The sequence below is a fragment of the Salvelinus sp. IW2-2015 genome, linkage group LG18 (assembly GCF_002910315.2).
Source record: "Salvelinus sp. IW2-2015 linkage group LG18, ASM291031v2, whole genome shotgun sequence".
Lineage (NCBI taxonomy): Eukaryota > Metazoa > Chordata > Actinopteri > Salmoniformes > Salmonidae > Salvelinus > Salvelinus sp. IW2-2015.
This window is the reverse complement of record NC_036858.1, coordinates 10,130,484-10,153,383: the sequence shown is the minus strand read 5'-3', so window position 1 is coordinate 10,153,383 and position 22,900 is coordinate 10,130,484. Positions and strand designations below refer to the sequence as shown.

At 44.4% G+C, this 22,900-nt stretch overlaps 1 pseudogene; it reads left to right on the top strand.

The window, feature by feature from the left end:
- The window catches only part of LOC111978223 (vesicle-fusing ATPase-like), a 47,963-nt pseudogene extending 26,129 nt beyond the window's left edge, over positions 1–21,834 (top strand).
- Positions 21,835–22,900: the final 1,066 nt, after the last annotated feature.

Below are 22,900 nucleotides of genomic sequence, written 5' to 3'. Positions count from 1 at the left end.
TGCATCTAATGGTAAGATGTCAGGGGAATCATTTCATTCTGGAGCAAAGTGTATCACATGCAATAGTCAACTTCCATCGTCTGATGCAAGGCGATCCTTAACAAYTCATGTTTATCCCCATAGATTAGTTTATCCAAATACTCATTCAGACGGCGTGCAAGAACCTTTGAGAATGGTGTACTTACGTTGTGACAATTTGCTACGGTTTGTATTTGTTTACATGCTGTTATGCTTTACTTTCTTATGACATATTGTCCACTTTTCATCCTGTTTCTCTCTGTCTATATAGCTGGTGTTTAGTTTCTGTGAGAAGCTATTTGGCCTGCTGATAAAGGACATCGAGGCCATGGACCCCAGCATCCTCAAGGGAAATGCAGGCTCTGGGAAGAAGCACAATGTACATGTACCTCCAGCATCAACACTCTCATGACCTTTATTAATCAGATTAGCACCATTCCATGTTACATTACATAGGACTATTCATACACTATAACTAATCATAACTACTTAGAAACTCAGCAAAAAAAGAAACGTCCTCTCACTGTCAACTGCGTTTATTTTCAGCAAACTTAACATGTGTAAATATTTGTATGAGCATAACAAGATTCACCAACTGAGACATAAACTGAACAAGTTCCACAGTCATGTGACTAACAGAAATGGAATAATGGTCCCTGAACAAAGGGGGGGGGTCAAAATCAAAAGTAACAGTCAGTATCTGGTGTGGCCACCAGCTGCATTAAGTAATGCAGTGCATCTCCTCCTCATGGACAGCACCAGATTTGCCAGTTCTTGCTGTGAGATGTTACCCCACTCTTCCACCAAGGCACCTGCAAGTTCCCGGACATTTCTGGGGGGAATGGCCCTAGCCCTCACCCTCCGATCTAACAGGTCCCAGATGTGCTCAATGGGATTGCGATCCGGGCTCTTCGCTGGCCATGGCAGAACACTGACATTCCTGTCTTGCAGGTAATCACGCACAGAACGAGCAGTATGGCTGGTGGCATTGTCATGCTGGAGGGTCATGTCAGGATGGGTACCACATGAGGGAGGAGGATGTCTGCAATGACAATGACAACAAGCTCAGTCCGATGATGCTGTGACACACCGCCCCAGACCATGACGGACCCTCCACCTCCAAATCGATCCCGCTCCAGAGTACAGGCCTCGGTGTAACGCTCATTCCTTCGACGATAAACGTGAATCAGACCATCACCCCCCTGGTGAGAAAAAAAAACGAGACTCGTCAGTGAAGAGCACTGTTTGTCAGTCCTGTCTGGTCCAGCGACGGTGGGTTTGTGCCCATAGGCGACATTGTTGCCGGTGATGTCTGGTGAGGACATGCCTTACAACAGGCCTACAAGCCCTCAGTCCAACCTCTCTCAGCCTATTACAGACAGTCTGAGCACTGATGGAGGGATTGTGTGTTCCTGGTGTAACTCTGGCAGTTGTTGTTGCCATCCTGTACCTGTCCCGCAGGTGTGATGTTCGGATGTACCGATCATGTGCAGGTGTTGTTACACGTGGTCTGCCACTGCGATCAGCTGTCCGTCCTGTCTCCCTGTAGCGCTGTCTTAGACGTCTCAAAGTACGGACATTGCAATTTATTGCCCTGGCCACATCTGCAGTCCTCATGCCTCCTTGCAGCATGCCTAAGGCACATTCACGCAGATGAGCAGGGACCCTGGGCATCTTTCTTTTGGGTTTTTTCAGAGTCAGTAGAAAGGCCTCTTTAGTGTCCTAAGTTTTCATAACTGTGACCTTAATTGCCTACCYTCTGTAAGCTGTTAGTGTCTTAACGGCCGTTCCACAGGTGCATGTTCATTAACTGATTATGGTTCATTGAACAAGCATGGGAAACAGTGTTAAACCCTTTACAATGAAGATCTGTGAAGTTATTTGGATTMTTACAAATTATCTTTGAAAGACAGGGTCCTGAAAAAGGGACYTTTCTTTTTTTCCTGAGTTTATTATAGTTACACTAGCTATACAGTAGTTATCGTGTACACAACATGGTGAAGTAAGCCACAACGAAGGTGCTAGCTAGTTAGTAAAGTTTTCTCATAGAAAACGTGTGGAATTCTCTGTCCACCATCTCACTCCTAACTGTCTTCTATCTCCTTGGTCTTTACAGATTGACATTGGCTTGTTGCTGGGCAACAGCCAGGTGGTTTTCGAGAAGGCAGAGAGCTCCTCTCTTACCCTCATTGGTAAGTGTCATCCTTGGCTTGCTGTCTTGTATTAAGTGACTACAGCAAATCTATTTAGTCTCACTCCATTACGGTATTTGTAAATCAGGGTTGTGTATATCTGACAAGTTGGTCTGCTCAAAGCGTGATAGACCCGGGATATTAAGATGTAAACAAATTAGGCTTGATATTTGCGTAATGAACCAAATTGGATGTGTTTACAAGGCTAAGCTAAGTGACACTCTGCCTCACTAAACCACCCTTACTGACTTTATCGGTTTATGGCATGTGCTTGTTGTAACCCAATACGACCCCAAGGGGGCACCCTGCCCACATTTTTTGTTTGACTATCCTCCCCTTGCTTTCAGTTGTTTTGAGTGATGAAATTGAGATGGCCCTAGAGAGGAAAGTGTCGTTCATTCAGTGGCATGTAAAGTACATGTTGTTCATTATGTCTTTGACGYACTATTTAGTTAATACATTAAAAGCTTTGCACCATTCCCCATCTGTGAGCTGCCYCTGGTGCTAGGTTTACACACATACAAAACACTAATAAAGAAGAAAATGTCAAACGTCAAATAGATGAGAACCTGAGGTTAACAAAGTATTTAACCTTTGTTGTGTATTTGCCTTTCTGAAAATCAAGGGAAAGCGAAGACCAGAGAGTCTCGTCAGTCCATCATCAACCCAGACTGGAACTTTGAACGCATGGGCATCGGTGGCCTGGACAAGGAGTTCTCTGACATCTTCCGTAGGGCCTTCGCCTCTCGAGTCTTCCCTCCAGACATCGTGGAGCAGATGGGTGAGCAGCTCTCTGTCTCTGTTGGTCTTTCTCGTCCTCCAGATCTTTCTTTCTCAACAGCAGTTTCTCTTTCTTGATTTTCACTCAATCCATTGTATTCAGTCCTATTTCCACACATGCCTGTTCTCTTGCACACTCAGTTTCTCGCTCTCTTACTTGTACTTTTTATAGCTCTCTGTGTATTTTTCTCTACCCACATCCCCCCGCTAACCACTTTTCAAGGTCCCAGTGAGCCTGTGTTCCAGCCTAACGTTAGACAGACTGAACCATTTGCCACTGTGAGGGGAGGGGGGGGAGGCAGGACAGCCTGCCAAACCAAATCACACAATCGGTCTCTGGATGAAACACCATGATATGAATAAGACTCTCTGTGTTCTGATGGCATTGGTTTTCAGACCAATACTACTGCACATTGTGACAAAGTCTCAAACAAATGGACCGAATGGGGATACTATTATTGGACTGACAATGTAGTTTCAGACTTTTCTCTTTGTTTGACAACACTACTGAACACTAGACTACCGGTAAACTAGTTATTTGAAAAATGAATTGTCTCACTCACTCGGTTAGGCCCAAGGGGGCTTCCATCATTGGACAGACAATGTAGTGTCCTCTCGAGATGCTGCTCTCATTCGTCAGTCGTCCGTCAGTTATGACGCAGGCATCCATCCCCCACGGAATAATCCTTGCATGCACTGGTAAATAGTTGTTTGACATGTCTCAGATTACGATGCTGATTCCCATCACTAAAGGATGGTTCATAGTGAAAGCAAGTCAGGTGCTCTTCTGCGTCATCCACACACACACACACAAACACACACAGAGAGAGAGAGAGCCCCAGTCCTAGCCTCGTGGCGTCCAGTGTGAGTGCGAGAGATGACCTTAAGCAGGGCGGCTGGGTGCTATGGGGTGCAGGAGTTGGCCCCTGGCTGTGGCCAGCTGGCTGGTCTAATGAGATGGCGAGCCCTGATAGAGGAGAGTCTAAAGGTGAGGGTGTAATTGGGGAGTGTCGGGGAGCGCAGAGTGCTGAGAGAGATGATCATAGGGGAGGTTGTGTTGTGTGTGTGTGTGTGTGTGTGTGTGTGTGTGTTGTGTGTGTGGGTGGGGGGGCTCTCACTCTCTCCATGTCTCCTCACACTCCCGCAAAAGTCAGAAGAAAGCAATGGAACACACACACACACACTATAATGCTTTACCTGGAGCCTCTCCTCACTACCCCTGTCTGTCTCCCCTTCAGCACGTATAAATGACAGGGGCGATGTTTATCTCTGGCCCCTCGATGAGTCGGGAGCAAATGTCACTAAACAGGTGCAAAAAAGCTACTAGGACCAATGCAGTCTGGGTTTCAGTCTAGACCCAAAACTGCTCCAAATTGGTTTGGTCTAATCACAAGACTTGATCTTTATAAGAAACACACCACAGAGTCAACTTGTAGTGATGAATCAAGCATTAAATACAGTAAATCTAGCCGATTCATCTGTTTTTTCCTGCTCATTCTCACAAATTGAACTTGTGAACTTTAAATACCTTGGAATGTTTCATATCTGGATGTGACATATGAATCAGGGATGAGATCGGACAATGACTTTAAGGCAAAAGTCACCTCAAACACAGTGCATTGGAGAAACAGCCAATGGAAGCATAGAGTGCTAAAGAGCCTAAGGACTTTTCCCACCGACTCTGATACGATTGTGACGCACACAAACCATTCACACCAAGTCTGATACGATTGTGACGCACACAAACCATTCACACCAAGTCTGATACGATTGTGACGCACACAAACCATTCACACCAAGTCTGATACGATTGTGACGCACACAAACCATTCACACCAAGTCTGATACGATTGATGCGCACACAAACCAAGTCTGATTACGATTGTGACGCACACAAACCATTCACACCAAGTCTGATACGATTGTGACGCACACAAACCATTCACACCAAGTCTGATACGATTGTGACGCACACAAACCATTCACACCAAGTCTGATACGATTGTGACGCACACAAACCATTCACACCAAGTCTGATACGATTGTGACGCACACAAACCATTCACACCAAGTCTGATACGATGTGACGCACACAAACCATTCACACCAAGTCTAATACGATTTTGACGCACACAAACCATTCACACCAAGTCTAAACGATTTTGACGCACACAAACCATTCACACCGACTCTGATACTATTGTGACACACAAACCATTACACCAAGTCTGATACGATTGTGACGCACACAAACATTCACACCAAGTCTAATACGATTGTGACGCACACAAACCATTCACACCGACTCTGATACTATTGTGACGCACACAAACCATTCACACCAAGTCTGATACGATTGTGACGCACACAAACCATTCACACCGACTCTGATACGATTGTGACGCACACAAACATTCACACCAAGTCTAATACGATTGTGACGCACACAAACCATTCACACCGACTCTGATACTATTGTGACGCACACAAACATTCACACCAAGTCTGATACGATTTGATGCACACAAAACCATTCACACCGGACTCTGATACTATTGTGACGCACACAAACCATTCACACCAAGTCTGATACGATTGTGACGCACACAAACCATTCACACCGACTCTGATACGATTGTGACGCACACAAACCATTCACACCAAGTCTGATACGATTGTGACGCACACAAACCATTCACACCAAGTCTAATACTATTGTGACGCACACAAACCATTCACACCGAGTCTGATACGATTGTGACGCACACAAACCATTCACACCGACTCTTGATACTATTGTGACGCACACAAACCATTCATACCGACTCTGATACGATTGTGACGCACACAAACCATTCACACCAAAGTCTGATACGATTGTGACGCACACAAACCATTCACACCAAGTCTGATACGATTGTGACACACACAAACCATTCACACCAAGTCTAATACGATTGTTACGCACACAAACCATTCACACCAAGTCTAATACGATTGTGACGCACACAAACCATTCACACCAAGTCTAATACGATTGTGACCCACACAAACCATTCACACCAAAGTCTAATACGATTGTGACGCACACAAACCATTCACACCAAGTCTAATACGATTGTGACGCACACAAACCATTCACACCAAGTCTGATACCGATTGTGACGCACACAACATTCACACAAGTCTATACTATTGTGACGCACACAACCATTCACACCAAGTCTGATACGATTGTTGACACACACAAACCATTCAACCAAGTCTAATACTATTGTGACGCCACACAACCATTCACACCAAGTCTAATACGATTGTGACGCACACAAACCATTCACACCAAGTCTAATACTTTGTGACGCACACAAACCATCACACCAGTCTGATACGATTGTGACGCACACAAACCATTCGCACCAAGTCTGATACGATTGTGACGCACACAAACCATTCGCACCAAGTCTGATACGATTGTGACGCACACAAACCATTTACCACAAGTCTGATACGATTGTGACGCACACAAACCGTTCACACCGACTCTGATGTGTTTCTATTAACGTTTTGTCGGTGTCCCTCCCTGGCAGGCTGTAAGCACGTGAAGGGCATCCTGTTGTTCGGGCCTCCTGGCTTGGTAAGACTCTGATGGCCAGGCAGATGGGAAGATGCTGAACGCCCGCGAGCCCAAGGTGGTCAACGGCCTGAGATCCCAATAAGTACGTGGAGAGTCCGAGGCAAACATCAGGAAGCTGTTCGCCGACGCAGAGGACGAGCAGAAGAGGGTGGGCGGGAAAAAAAAATCATAAACACTATGTGACATAGATAAAAACTCAGTAAGATGCGTACACACACACCACACACACACACACACACACACACACACACACACACACAACACACACACACCACACACAACACACACAACACACACACACACACCACACCACAACACCACACACACACACACACACACACACACCAGTAAATCAATTGTGTATGTTATTAAATACACCCAGTACCTTCAATGCAATTACTCATGTGGTTATCAAGCACAACATACCTGATAACAAGTCAATCAAATAGATGTTATACTAAATGGATTCCTTATCCTGAGGCCAATATGCAGCCTACTCCACGAAACACAGATAAGCATCACACAAATCCTCACAGAGAAGCTAATTTCTCCTGCAGAAGATTGATTTGCCCTTTAAGGAGGCATATTAGTAATAATAACGGTGGAAAAGTCAGTGGGTTTCTCCATACTGGGGGACAGTTGTGTATTGAGCCCCCATGGTGACGCCGGTGTGACAGTGACGGCCTCACTCCTCACCACCTAATGAGTTGCCGGGTTATCTCTGCCCCCCTCTCTGTCCCCCTCTCTCACCTAGCCCACAATAAGCCCAGCTCCACACCTGCTTTAAATGCTACGTCTGGAGACTGACAGGGCCAGAGATGGACCGATAACCCCCCACCCCGCTCTCTCTATCTCTTGCTTTCAGTCTCTCTCACCTCGCTCTCTCTTTTTCTCTCTCGCGCATTCTCTCGGRCTCTCTCGGTCTCTCCCTCACACAAACTCTCTCTTTCTCTCTTTATCTTTCTCTGTTTGTGCAGACTCTGTCCCCCCATGGCAGAGCAGAGGGAGGATGAGGAGGCTTTGAAAGGTTTTAGATTTCACTCTTGTCACACCAAGGAGAATTTAGCCCAGAACAGCCATGGCTGCCAGTGGTAGACATTCTACATACTCTCCTAAGTTAGCACTACATTGACTGTGTGACCACAGCATCCTTCCTCCTGCTTCATTCACTCCTATCTCTCTCCTTCRACAGCTGGGCGCCAACAGTGGGCTGCACATCATCATCTTTGATGAGATCGACGCCATCTGTAAGCAACGTGGCAGCATGGCGGGCAGCACAGGTGTCCACGACACGGTGGTCAACCAGCTGCTCTCCAAGATAGACGGAGTAGAGCAGCTCAACAACATCCTGGTTATAGGTAAACCACACATACATGCGCATTTTCATACGTACGCACAGAAACACATACACACATACAGTATCAGTCAAAAGTTGGGACACACCTACTCATTCCAGGGTTTTTCTTTATTTTTWATATTTTCTACATTGTAGAATAATAGTGAAGACAMCAAAACTATGAAATAACATATATGGAATCATGTAGTAACCAAAAAGTGTTAAACAAATCAAAATATATTTTATTTGAGATTCTTCAAATAGCRACCCRTTGCCTTGATGACAGCTTTGCACACTCTTGCCATTCTCTCAACCAGAATCATGAGGTAGTCACCTGGAATACATTTCAATTAACAGGTGTGACTTGTTTAAAGTTAATTTATGGAATTTATTTCCTTCTTAATGCGTTTGAGCCAGTCAGTTGTGTTGTGGCAAGGTAGGGGTGGTATACAGAAGATAGCCCTATTTGGTAAAATACCAAAGTCCATATTAGGCCTATTTGGTCAAATACCAAGTCCATATTAGGGCAAGAACCGCTCAAATAAGCAAAGAGAAACAACAGTCCATCATTACTTTAAGACATGAAGGTCAGTCAATACAGAACATTTCAAGAACTTTGAACATTTCTTCAAGTGCAGTTGCAAAAACAATCAAGCGCAATGATGAAACTGGCTCTCATGAGGACTGTCATAGGAATGGAAGACCAAGTTACCTCTGCTGCAGTTCATTAGTTACCAGCCTCAGAAATTGCAGCCCAAATAAATGTTTCACAGAGTTCAAGTAAAGACACATCTCAACATCAACTGTGTGAATCAGGCCTTCATAGTCGAATTGCTGCAAAGAAACCACTACTAAAGGACACCAATAAGAAGAAGAGACTTGCTTGGGCCAAGAAACAGGAGCAATGGACTTTAGACTGGTGGAAATCTGTCCTTTGGTCTGGAGTCCAAATTGGTTGCTGTGTCTTTGTGAGACGCGGTGTGGGTGAACGCATGTGTATTTKCCACCGTAAAGCATGGAGGAGGAGGTGTTATGATGTGTGGCTGCTTTTTTGTAATTTATTTAGAACCAGCATGGCTACCACAGCATTCTGCAGTGATACACCATCCCATCTGGTTTGGGCTTAGTGGGACTATCATTTGTTTTTCGACAGGACAATGACCCAACACACCTCCAGGCTGTGTAAGGGCTATTTGACCAAGAAGGAGAGTGATGGAGTGCTGCATCAGAAGACCTGGCCTTCACAATCACCTGACCTCAACCAAATTGAACTTGAGCCAACAAGTGCTCAGCATGTGGGAACTCCTTCAAGACTGTTGGAAAAGCATTCCAGGTGATGCTGGTTGAGAGAATGCAAGAGTGTGCAAAGCTGTCATCAAGGCAAAGGGTGGCTATTTGAAGAATCTCAAATATAAAATAAATGTAGATTTTTTTAAACACTTTTTTTGCTTACTACATGATTCCATATGTTCAAAAACTTTTGACCAGTAGTGTACGCAAATGTACATGCACGCACGCACGTGCGTACGCACGCACGCAGTTAAATTTAACACTTTCTTAGTGTGTGTATGTGACCCACTGAAATAGTGTTAAACCAGCACTTTTCAAAGTGTTGACAAACTAACACCCTAAGAGTGTTGGATCACTAACACTGTGGGTGTTGCAAATTCCGACTTAAAGATGCACTATGCAGAAATTTCTTCGCCATTTCCTTGTTGCAAAAATTCTAATAGTTCACAGCAAATTTCAGTTTTTGTACCAAAACAAGCAATAGTGTAGAGAATCATTGTACCATCTTAACTGCTATATATTATCCATAACCAGAAATATTGTATTTTCAGCTGTTTGAAACTGGTGTACAAACCTGAAAGTAAAAGACCCAAAAACGAAACTTTAAAATGGGAAACGTAGAAATAGCGCACATAGAACAGATCAACCACTTATTAGACTTGCTTTCAATGAGAATGACAAAGCTATAATACACATTTCTATGTGAATTTTGTCAGGTCGCCCAAAAAGTTACATAATGCAGCTTTAAAAGAAAACTTAGTTSTGTTAAAGTAATATTTTGGGGTGTTTTGACATTATAGGGTGTAGAGCCTCATTTACATATTTCCCACCATGCCTTTCAAGTGAATGTTAGAGATACCGACCCATGAATGTGTGTGTTAGTGACAGAGGCATGGTTTTTGCAGTCAAAAACTTATAGTCCTGAAACCTTCAAGTGAATGTGTTTGAATTAAAAYTAAAACATTTATGACCATATATTAGACGTTTCATAAGGCCTTTAGTTATGGCCTAGTTTTRCCCCAACATTTGTATTTTTATGGATCCCCATTGCCAAAGCAGGAYCTACTCTTCCTGTGGTCTAGCAAATTTACGGCAGTTATACAATTTGATTTACAATACGTTCTCAGATTTCACAACACACTGTGTGCCCTAGGCCCCCTACTCCACCACTACCACATATCTACAATACAAAATCCATGTGTATGTGTGTGTATAGTGCATATGTTATTGTGTGTGTGTGGACGCATGTGTCTGCCTATGTTTGTGTTGCTTCACAGTCCCCGCTGTTCCATAAGGTGTKATTTTTATCTTTTTTTATACAATTTTACTGCTTTCATCAGTTACTTGATGTGGAGTTCCATGTAGTCATGGCTCTATGTACTACTGTGCACCTCCCATAGTCTGTTCTGGACATGGAGACTGTTAAGAGACCTCTTGTGGCATGTCTTGTAGGGTATGCATTGGTGACATTCAACATGTCAATACCTCTCATAAATACAAGTAGTGATGAAGTCAATCTCTCCTCCACTTTGAGCCAGGAGAGATTGACATTCATATTATTCATGTTAGCTGTCTGTGTAAATCCAAGGGCCAGCCGTGCTGCCCTGTTCTGAGCCATTTGCAATTTTCCCTTTTTGTGGCACCTGACCACACAACTGAACAGTAGTCCAGGTGTGACAAAACTAGGGACTGTAGGACCTGTCTTGTTGATAGTGCTGATAAGAAGGTAGAGKAGCGCTTTGTTATGGACAMACTTCTCCCCATCTTAGTGACTGTTTTTATCAATATGTTTTGACTATGACAGTTTACTATCCAGGGTTACTCCAAGCAGTTTAGTCACCTCAACRTTCTCAATTTCCACATGATTTATTACAATATTTAGTTGAGGTTTAGGGTTTAGTGAATGATTTGTCCCAAATACAATTATTTTAGTTTTAGAAATATTTAGGACTAACTTATTCTTTGCCACCCACTCTGAAACTAACTGCATCTCTTTAAGTGTTGCAGTCATTTCAATCGCTGTAGTAGCTGACATGTATAGTGTTGAGTCATCTGCATACATAGACWCACTGGCTTTACTCGTTAGTAAAGATTGAAAAAGTAAGGGGCCTAGACAGCTGCCCTGGGGAATTCCTGATTCTACCTGGATTATGTTGGAGATGCTTCCATTAAAGAACACCCTCTGTGTTCTGTTAGATGGGTAACTCTTTATCCACAATATAGCAGGGGGTGTAAAGCCATAACACACGTTTTTCCAGCAGCTACTATGATCGATAAAGCCAATAGCCGCACTGAAGTCTAACAAAACACTGAAGTCTTACACTGTGATCTGATGATCCTGGCTCATGGGGCATATCAGATCTGCAAGTCACAATATGCTGGCTAGTGAAGTGATTTGTAATTCCAATTGGAATCCAGCCAGAGGGAGGATATTCAACAATTTGAATCACCGACAACCTGCATTCAACCTGCATTCAGAACGACTGCTATGGTGAAGAGCTTGTCGAACAGGACTACCTAAACCATCTAAACTGGAACAAACATCTCTGTAACAGTTGCAATAAGTCCAACCACTTACAGATTGGATTCTTTTTGAAAAATCAAAGTTATTTATCTTTTGTTTAGTATAATTAAGCAATAATGCCTAAGGGGGTGTGGTATATGGCCAAAATACCATGGCTAAGGGCTGTTCTTACGCACAACGCAACGCAGAGTGCCTGGATACATCCCATAGCTGTGGTATGTTGGCCGTATACCACACACCCCRGAGGTGCCTTATTGCGATTTTAAACTGGTTACCAACGTAATTGGAGCTATAAAACTAAATGTTTTGTCATACCTGTGGTATATGGTCTGATATACTGTACCACGGCTGTCAACCAATAAGCATTCTGGACTCGAACCAACCAGTTTATAAGATCAATTAATCAATAGGYGACAGAATAAGGGACACTGCAAAAATGAATGAATGGCGCGCAAGAAGCGCGATTGCGCATWAGATGGCGCCTTTTCAGTATGGTTGAGTAGTATGTTGATATTTGTTGCTTACTGCATACGTTTTTACTAAACAGTACTTTCTAAAATAGTATGTAGTAGGGTCACAGTCTGCTTGACTGACCGATTGAGTTGTGGTCTGAGAAGATGAGCGGGATTATCTGAGCTATGCTTTCTTGCCCTCCCTCTTCTTCTATCTCATCCTCCTTCTCCCTCTATCTCTCCCTCTATCTCTCTCTCTATCTCTCCCTCTATCTCTCCCTCCCTCCCTCCCTCTATCTCTCCCTCTATCTCTCCCTCTATCTCTCCATCTGTGCCTCTAAGGAATGACCAACAGGCCGGACCTGATAGATGAGGCCTTGTTGAGACCAGGCAGGTTGGAAGTCAAAATGGAGATCGGTAAGAAAGCACAACCTAGTACACCACAAAGCATCCAACCTAACCAAAGACCTTGCGTAATTTTTGTCAGTTTACTGTATTCCGGTTTTAGTTTGTTTTCAGGTAGTTTTTTTTCTTCTGAGAAAGACACTGTTATTCGTAGATGTTGTACCTTTTTTACCCGACAACAAACCAACACCAAGACATTTCTACTGTTCCATTTCCATCTCTTGTACAGTATGCAGTTACACGGTAAAAAAAACACACAGATATATACGAGACGTTTCCCTTCACGCTTCCTCCCCCAGGTTTGCCTGATGAGAAGGGGCGTGTCCAGATCCTCAARATCCACACGGCTAAAATGCGTCAGTTCAACCTGCTGGGCAGCGACGTGGACGTCAGCGAGRTGGCCGCCGAGACAAAGAACTARAGCGGAGCCGAGCTGGAGGGGCTGGTCAGAGCTGCCCAGTCCACTGCCATGAACCGACACATCAAGGTCACTATCACACACAGGCGGCCATTTTCATTAGCCTAGATCAACCCTCTTGGTTGGAGAGCTAACATCCTGAAGGTTTTTCAGTCCAACCCTGATTTGGCACACCTGGTTCTAGTTATTAGCTGCTCGACAAGACCTTAAGTAGCCATTTCAGGTATGTTAAGTTAGGGTTAGACTGAAAACCTACAGGACGTTAGATCTCCAGAAAGAGGGTTGYGCAGCCCTGGCCAAGATGGAGGGCGTTTTTCTCTTCTCCTTAACATTAACTCTACAACTGACAATCTTTATGCGTTAATGAGCTGTAGGTCTCGTAGGTATTTCACAATCAGTCATGAGACAAAGTGCTCCCTCAGAGCGGAAAGGTCAGACAACTTTCGTCTGGGAGGGGGAGGGAGGGAGGGAGAAAACGAGTGATAAGGACAGAGAGAGYGACAGAGGGGAGGGAGCACTCCAGCCATTCCACCTGTGTAAGCCCTTGTCTGTCCATGTCATCACCCTCTAATATGGTCCAGGAGTGTGGTGGGGGGGCAGACCACTTAACAGACTAGCACCTCGCTTAAWCTGGCCGTGTGTGTGTGTTAAATCAGTAAGACCTAAAAGTCACTATTACCTTGTCATCATTACAGGACTAAATAAAGGTAGATACTATCAATGAGTAGCTTGAACATTTTGTCTACACTCGATATCACAGTGCCATTTAATACATCTAGTGTCAGGGTTTAGCGTTAAAGTTAGTCGAACAGTTTGTTGATAGTTAGTTGAACATCTATTAACCGTCTGTATTGGACCATTCCTAGAACATGTCCCTCTGTCCCCCTGCAGGCCAGTGCCACCGTGGAGGTGGACCTGGAGAAGGCAGTGAATCTGCAGGTCCACAGAGACGACTTCCTGGGCTCGCTGGACAACGACATCAAACCTGTGAGTAGACCCCTTCCGTCCTCCATCACTTTACCTTTCTCCAGCCCTCTCTCTTTACCATTGCCTACATCCAAAAGTCCTCCTCCAACAGTTGGACTTACAAAAATGTCATCATCCACTTGTAGTTGATGGCAGTGTCCACTATACGCAGGGAATTAGATTTTTTAATTTTTTATAATTTTGAGATTTTTTTCAGAAGTGATTTTAATAAGGGACCCTTTCAGGCTATGGATGGTTAAGTGCAAGGGTCCCCAATTACATTCAGCCGTGGGCCGATTTCTTTGAGCGCATGGTCGGTTGGCCGGAACATAGTTATAAATAATTTGTACACTGCAAATTGACCGCAGTAACCCCAAACAGATATAGTATTTGACAAAAACAGAATCTTTTCTAACCTTGATTGCATTTGGAAGCGATCACATATGCCTCTCTATTTATGCGTGGGAATACTTGGGAACAGATTTCCTTCATTAAAATCASTTTGAGCTCATTTCCTGGTAATTATACAGTCTTTATATTCAAGAACGAATATTTTTGCAAAAAAACTTGGGGGGCCAAATAAAATCACCCGCTGGCTGAAGTTGGCCAGCGGGGCTGCCTATTTGGGAACCCTGGTTTAGTGGATCTGACTCTGTCTCTGTCTCTCTCTCTCTGTCTCTCCAATGGCCAGGCTTTTGGTACCAACTCGGAGGACTATGCCAGCTACATCATGAATGGCATCATAAAGTGGGGTGACCCGGTGACTGCTGTGCTGGATGATGGGGAGCTGCTGGTGCAGCAGACTAAGAACAGCGACCGCACACCGCTGGTGTCTGTGCTCCTGGAAGGTAACACACACACACACACACACACACACACACACACACACACACACACACACTTTTACATTTGAATCAGTTAGCAGACAATTTTATCCAGATCGACTTACAGTTGGTGCATTTATCTTAAGGTAGCTAGGTACGACAAGCACATTTTATTTAAACTTTATTTAACTAGGCAATTCAGTTAAGAGCAAATTCTTATTTACAAAGACGGCCTACCCCGGGAAAACCCTCCCCTAACCCGGATGACGCGTAGCCAATTGTGCACCGCCCTATGGGACTCCCYATCACGTCCGGTTGTGATYCAGCCCGAGATCGAACCAGGYTCTGTAGTGACACCTTAGACCACGGCGCCACTCGGGAGCATCTCACAGTCATAGTATGTCAAATTTCCCTCAGCAAAGCAGCTCTGAGCAAAGTCAGTGCTAGTAAGAAAAGCAATGACACCAACTGGTACAATGTTCTATAGTAATATTCTATAGAATATACTATAGAACTTGTAATACAGATCTATGAGAATTATACTATAGAACATTGTAACAGATCTATAGAATATACTATAGAACATTGTAACAGATCTATAGAATATACTATAGAACATTGTTAACACATCTATAGAATATTTACTATAGAACATTGTAACATATCCATCTATATGAATATACTATAGAACATTGTAACACATCTATAGTATACTCTATAGAATATAACTATAGAACATTGTAACATATCTATAGAATATACTATAGAACAATGTAACATATCTCTAGTATAGTAATCTATAGTATTTGTTTTACCCCTTTACTGCTAAAAGGGACACCAGCATGAAGATGGTAAAAGAAAGACATTTTCCAGCGTTTGGCATTATAAGAGCTGAAAGATATATTTAAGCATACTGATAAATGCAAATATTTATTCAAATAATCATATTATCATTAAGATGTCCTTTGGTTCAATATACAGGATTGCGGTGTAAATATAGTATGCTATGCTCTCTCTCTCCTAGGTCCCCCCAACAGTGGAAAGACGGCCCTAGCTGCTAAGATCGCAGAGGAATCCCAGTTTCCCTTTATAAAGATCTGTTCTCCTGACAAGATGATCGGTCACTCCGAAATCGCTAAGTGCCAGGCCATCAAGAAGGTGAGGAAAGGGTTACACACACACATACACACCTGTGTCAGTACCTGTGTCTTGACCACCCTTAACCCTCTTTGTTCCAGGTATTTGAAGATGCCTACAAGTCCCAGCTGAGCTGTGTAGTGGTGGACGACATTGAACGCTTGRTGGGTAAGGGCCTGCTTGCGTTGTGGTTTTTTAAGTATCCTTTTAAGTTCAGGGTTGTAACATACAGTAAACACTGGGCAGTGTGCTTAAGATACAGACCTTCTTAAAGAACCATGTGTTGGAAAACCATGCTCTTATATTTTCCACCCAAGCATCACTTTGATGGTAAAGGTCCACAGATCATTGAATCATGAGGTCGGAAAATTTATTAGAAATTCTCGTTTTCTCTTTGTGCTTTGGTGTCCTTGTTCTCAGACTATGTCCCGATTGGCCCTCGTTTCTCAAACCTGGTCCTTCAAGCTCTGCTGGTTCTCCTCAAGAAACCCCCCCCCAAAGTCAGTATTCTGTGAACTTTGGCACTTACTTGAATATGTGTTTGTGTGTGTGTGTGAGAGAGTGTGTGTGTTTAGTCATAGCATTTAAATGTTTCTGTGTATGCTCTAGTGGTTATTTTGCCAGTGGCAGACAGATGTCAGCAGATCGTACTGATGCCCCCAGTAATGCAAGTCATTTCCATGCAGAGTGAATCAAAGTATATCCTAGTTGTGGGACAGTATACATCTTTACCCTTGTGTTTCTGTGCACATGAGCTATATCTCCTGAATGTAAGCCACTACCACATTTAAGGCTGTAGGCCCAGGCTACGTTCAGCTGTGAACGTTTGTCAATGAGTATGATAATGTATTGGTCCAGGCAGGCTGTTGTGCTGGGTGTGAATGGGAACCGGGGCTGCTTCTCCAGGCTTGTGAAGCTCCAGGCCCAGCGGGGTGCCCGGCCCGGGTGAGGCCAGGGGAGGCCTGCCTCGGGGGGGGGGGGGACAACAGAAGAGAATGGGCTCTGTGAGAGAGCCGGGGGGGTGGGGGGACGACCTGGCAGCACTGCCGCCTGTGTGGTACCTCATCTGCATGCATGGGCACACCCCCTCCGCACAATGGGGGGGGCCAGCCCATAATCCTCCACTCCTCTGGCCCCGAACGAGCGACTAGGGCCTCTGGGGAAAGAAACAAGCATCTTTCCTGATTCAGAGTCACCTAGACTTAAGCAGCTATGTAGAGGTGGTTGACCGTGGAGAGACTGACAGACTGACCAGAATCAAGCTTGATAAAAATGCAAAAGGTTGATTAAAAATCCACAAGGCTCATATTAGGCAGTAGGGACCCCACCATTCCAGACAAATGTCCCTATACCCATTGATGTTGATGATGTGAAGCACGCCGTTTTGAAATGTGTTTGATACACTTCTGTACATGATATGGTACAGGATGCCCTGTCTGGCACTGAGCTTAATTTCCTTCTCCATCGTGTGTGTGTGTGTGTGTGTGTGTGTGTCCCACACACAGGGCCGTAAGCTGCTGATCATTGGCACCACCAGCAGGAAGGACGTGCTGCAGGAGATGGAGATGCTGGATGCCTTCAGTACCACCATCCACATCCCCAACATCTCTAGAGGAGAGCAGCTGGTTGAAGCCCTGGAGGTAGGCACACACACACACTCTCTCTCACACACACACACACATGGAAATGGATGTTCCTCGCTCTCCGGTTTTAAAGTTGTGATAAGTAGTGATGGATTTGTTGCGTGAGTTTTTAAACGGCTTCTGTGTCTGCTGTAGATGCTGGGGAGTTTCCAGGAGAAGGAGCGGGCAGCCATTGCCAAGGCYGTGAAGAGCCAGGCGGTGTGGATCGGCATCAAGAAGCTGACGATGGTCATTGAGATGGCTGTGCAGGTGAGAGAGACAAAGCCCCGGTTTAGTTGACACGTTTTTATTCCAACCCAGCACTAACCATCAAATAATCACCTAACCCGTGGCCTTCTTCAATCTGTACCACGATTAGCGGGTTAAGATGTGTTACTGCTGGGCTGGAACAAAAGCCTACACKCACCCTTTAGCTCTCCCAGAGTGTGAGTTGGAGAACCCRGGCCYAGACAACCACAGTCTATGGAGTCACAGATGGAATCTCATCTGGTTTCAGTCAAAACAACCTGCTGTTAATTACGACCTTTCATTAAAACCAGTTTGGATTCAACAGTGATTTTTGTGGTGAGCCCCAAAAATGTCATCGCTATAGTTCCCGATCATTCTCCGCATACCTCCCTGTCTTATGTGTTCACATGCTCTGACTAGTGGAGGGATACCCCACATAAAGACCACATCGCACCTTGGAAACGTCTTATCTACTGTTGTGAGGGTTGTTACTCTCTTAGGCCCCGTCCAGAAACAACCCCATAGAGGGGTGCATGTTTTTGTTATTGCCCAGCGCTAACACACCCGATTCAACTAATCAAGGGCTGGAAGATGAGTTGAATTGGTTGAATCATGATGTGGTTCCCAAGGACCAGGATGTAAAAATCRAATGCAAGTGTTACTACTGTATGTGTAGTTTACGGTATGTGGCTGTGGTGTGCTTGATTGTATGGTCTCTGGTCGCTTGTCCATGTGGCTGCTGAATGCCGTGTAGCCTAATTGCTGTGGTATGCACTAATGCAGCCATGTTGAGTTGGCACACCGACACACACGCACAGCTCCCTCCCTCCATCCAGGAGAAGTATGAACGAGTGTCTGCCGAGACATGCTGCGCACAGACGCCCTGCTCCGCCGACGTGACACAAACACACACACGATACACACACATCTTCAAATCCTGCTTCCTCAATAGAAAAGCATGAACTCGTGGTCATGTCTGAAATTCCACATCTTTTATGTAACACAGTTAATCGTGTTCAGTCCAAATCAATCATATACACTCAGTGGCCTGTTTATTAGGTACACCCATCTAGTACCGGGTCGTACCCCCTTCCAGAACAGCCTGAATTCTTTGTTGTATGGAAACGTTGCTCAGTTAGTAATAAGGGACCTAACGTGTGCCAGGAAAACATTCCCCACACCATTACACCACTTCCACCAGCCTGTACCGTTGACACCAGGCAGGATTACGCCAAATCATGACTCTGCCATCAGCATGACGTAGCAGGAACTGGGATTCCAGGGGATGTTTCGCCACTCTTCAATTGTCAAGTGTTGGTGATCGCGTACCCACTGTTTTTAGCTGACAGGATTGGAACCCGGTGTGGTCGTKTGCTGCAATAGCCCATCCGTGACAAGGACCGACGAGTTGTGAGTTCRGAGATGCCGTTCTGCACACCACTACTGCACCGTTATTTGCCTGTTTGTGGCCCGCCTGTTAGCTTGCACGATTCTTGCCATTCTCCTTCGACCTCTTTCATCAATGAGCTGTTTTCACCCTCCCGAGTGGCGCAGGGGTCTAAGGCACTGCATCTCAGTGCAAGAGGCGTCACTACAATCTATGCTGTATCACATCCGGCCGTGATTGGGAGTCCCATAGGGCGGCGCACAATTGGCCCAGCGTCGTCCGGGTTTGGCCGTGGTAGGCCGTCATTTTAAATAAGAATTTGTTCTTAACTGGCTTGCCTAGTTTAATAAAGGTTACACACACGCACACCCACAGGACTGCCGCTGACTGGATMTGTTTTGTTTGTCGCACCATTCTCGGTAAACCCTAGACACTGTCGTGCGTGAAAAGCCCAGGCGGCCGACCGTTTCTGAAATACTGGATCTGGCGTGGCTGGCACTGACGATAATACCACGCTCAGTCGATTAGGTCACTCGTTTGGCCCATTTATAACTGTATGGGCAAAACTGAATGCCTCGATTCCTGTCTGCCTGCTTTATATAGCAAGTCACAGCCACGTGAAAAATGTTTGTGAACAGGGTGGTGTACCTAATAAACTGTCCACTGAGTCTATATCTCCATCATAAATGGAGAAGATGACCATAGTTGAATGCTACCACATATCTGCAWTGTTACGTAACATTGTTTCTGTGAGCCGCTCACTCACACCTTRCCAGCCAATTACAGACAGCCCTGCGTGAACGTTTGCTGTGCTGGCCCCGGGCCTGTACTTTTCAACACGTTTATAGGAAAGGAGGCTATGTAAACAATGTAGGCCAGTATATGGACATATGCACAGAGAGCTAACGTGTGTGTCTTCCAGATGGATCCTGAATACAGAGTTAGCAAGTTCTTGACCCTGCTGAGAGAACAGGGAGCGTAAGTAGAGCACTATTCTGTTCTGTCCCCAATCTCACACCACCTAATTCTTGTGTAGTTGGTTGACTGTTTAATCCATGTATATTTRCTTCCCTCCCCACAGGCTGGGTTCTAACAAGCACATAGCCATCTAAGCCCATGGTGGAGCTGCATTGCCCAGCAGTAGCTGCCTCTCACAGTAAGTGCTTGAACAGAGGGTAGAGCAGGGGCGTGTTAGAGTAGGTTTTGGAACAAAATGAGCAGATTCTTCCTCTTTCTCTTCCTTCCTGCTCTTCTAACTCCTCTCACTTTTTTTTATTCTGTCTTTGACCCTCAGTGGGCGAGGAGTGGAAGCCCGGATGCGGCCCGGCAAGATGGAGTGAGCGAGAGGTTTTATATCTCCGCCTAATCTGGCCATCGCAAACGCTCGCCGCGTAATCGCTGTACCGTGTGTTTCCGTGGCAACTCGATCGACCAGCATCGTCCTCCTTCCTCATCAGCACTATTTCTCTGTGTGTAAACTAAGTCTGTAATTGTTATTTCTGAAGGCAAAGTGTTGTGATTCAAATGACACTCTATTCCCTATATAGTGCACTAGGTTTTGACCAGATGTCTATGGGCCCTGGTCAAAAGAAGTGCACTGTATAAGGAACGGTGTGCCATTTGAGATGCATCCAAATTGTTGTGATTTGTGCTGCTAGCACTCCAGGGGATTTTATGTATAAAAATCAAATGTATGTTTATAACTAAACATGAGACGAGAAAAGTGTATGCAAAACCATGTACACTGAGTGTATGAACCATTAGGAACACCTTCTTAATATTGAGTTGCACTCCCTTTTGCCCTCAGAACAGCCTAAATTKATTGGCGCATGGACTCAACATGGTGTCGAAAGCGTTCCACAGGGATGCTGGCCCATGTTGACTCCAATGCTTCCCACTGTTGTCAAGTTTGCCTGCTGTCCTTTGGGTGGAGGACCATTCTTGATACACATGGGAAACTGTTGAGCAACAACAACAAAAAACAGCAACGTTGCAGTTCTTGACACACTCAAACCAGTATGCCTGGCACCTACTACCATACCCCGTCTAAAGGCACTTAAATATTTTGTCTTGCCCATTCACCCTCTGAATGGCACACCTACACAATCCATGTCTCAAATGTCTGTCTCAAGGCTGTCCCAAATCCTTCTTTAACCTGTCGCCTCCCCTTCATCTACACTGATTTTGAGGGATCCTAGCTTTCACCTGGCCAGTCTGTCATGGAAAGAGCAGGTGTTTATAATATTTTGTACTCTCAGTGTATATGATGACCTATTTGATTTTGATGCAACTCCAACATTGGGCATGATGCATTTGACAAAGCAATTTTCATATTGTATGCATAACTGACCAGTCAAACTTCTCTATAAATGCATCATATGCTGAATATGCGCAACATAATGGTGAAACTGATTAATTGCAGCATATATTGTGTGTGCTCTAATATATTATGTGCTTAGATTTTATAATCATTCCAGGAAATGATGGTTCCAAGCCTTACTCTTAACTCTACTCACACAACACCTAATAGGACCAAAGTATCACAGCAGTCTGTTTTGTGAATAATTGTTATGAATAAATAATAATGTTACTAATATTGATTAGCTAGTATCTGGAAAAAGTGATTCATTTTCAGACTTTAGAAGGAAACCTCTCCCCAACCACTCACACAGACACACATGTGCGAACACACATATACGTACGCCTGATGATACTGTTGACAGTTTTTTTCCTGCATGTTGCTGTTCTCTATGAGACCCTCTGGCATGCCTTTGCATTTTTAGAAACACTTAAAATAAGGACTGTGTTTTGTGTAGGCTTACCCTGGTGTGACGTTTTGATAAACATGTTAATCTCAATATATTTGGCCCTATTTACTCTCTGATTCAAAAKTGCTAATTAGCATCAAAGTAGACATCACACAAAACTACAAATCCCTGCAAGCTCCTGCACGTCATCTCTAGCAGGTGCGTTTGTTAACAGGTATTGGGTCAACGTGCATAAGACAGTTTACAGAATTGTCCATTTAAAGAAATGTAAGTGTTTGGTCCCATGTTTCATGAGCTGAAATAAAAGGTCACAGAAATGTTAAAATATGCACAAAAAGCTTATTTCTGTGCTGGGTACAATAAATGGCCAATCTAAAATCTTAAGTTTTGTCACAACACAATGCCACAGATATCTCAAGTTTTGAGGGAGCGTGCAATTGACATGCTGACTTCAGGAATGTCCACCAGAGCGGTTGCCAGGGAATTGAATGTTCATCAATGTCGTTTTAGAGAATTTGGCAGTACACCCAACTGGCCTCACAACCGCAGACCACATCGTAACCACGCCAGGCCAGGACCTCCACATCCAGCTTCTTCACCTGGGGGATCGTCTGAGACCAGCCACCCAGACAGCTGAGGAGTATTTCTGTCTGTAATAAATCCCTTTTGTGSGGAAATTGTCTGGGCCTTGCTTCCAAGTGGGTGGGCCTATGTGCAGTTGTGAAATCCATACATTAGGGCCTGATGAATTTATTTAAATTGTAACTCAGTAAAATCGTTAATTGTTGCATGTTGCGTTTARATTTTTGTTCAGTATACATTTAGCTAACATATAGTTAATCCAGAGATTCTTACCTTTGCCTCAATTTGGCAGTCTCGTCCAGATCATCATGGCACT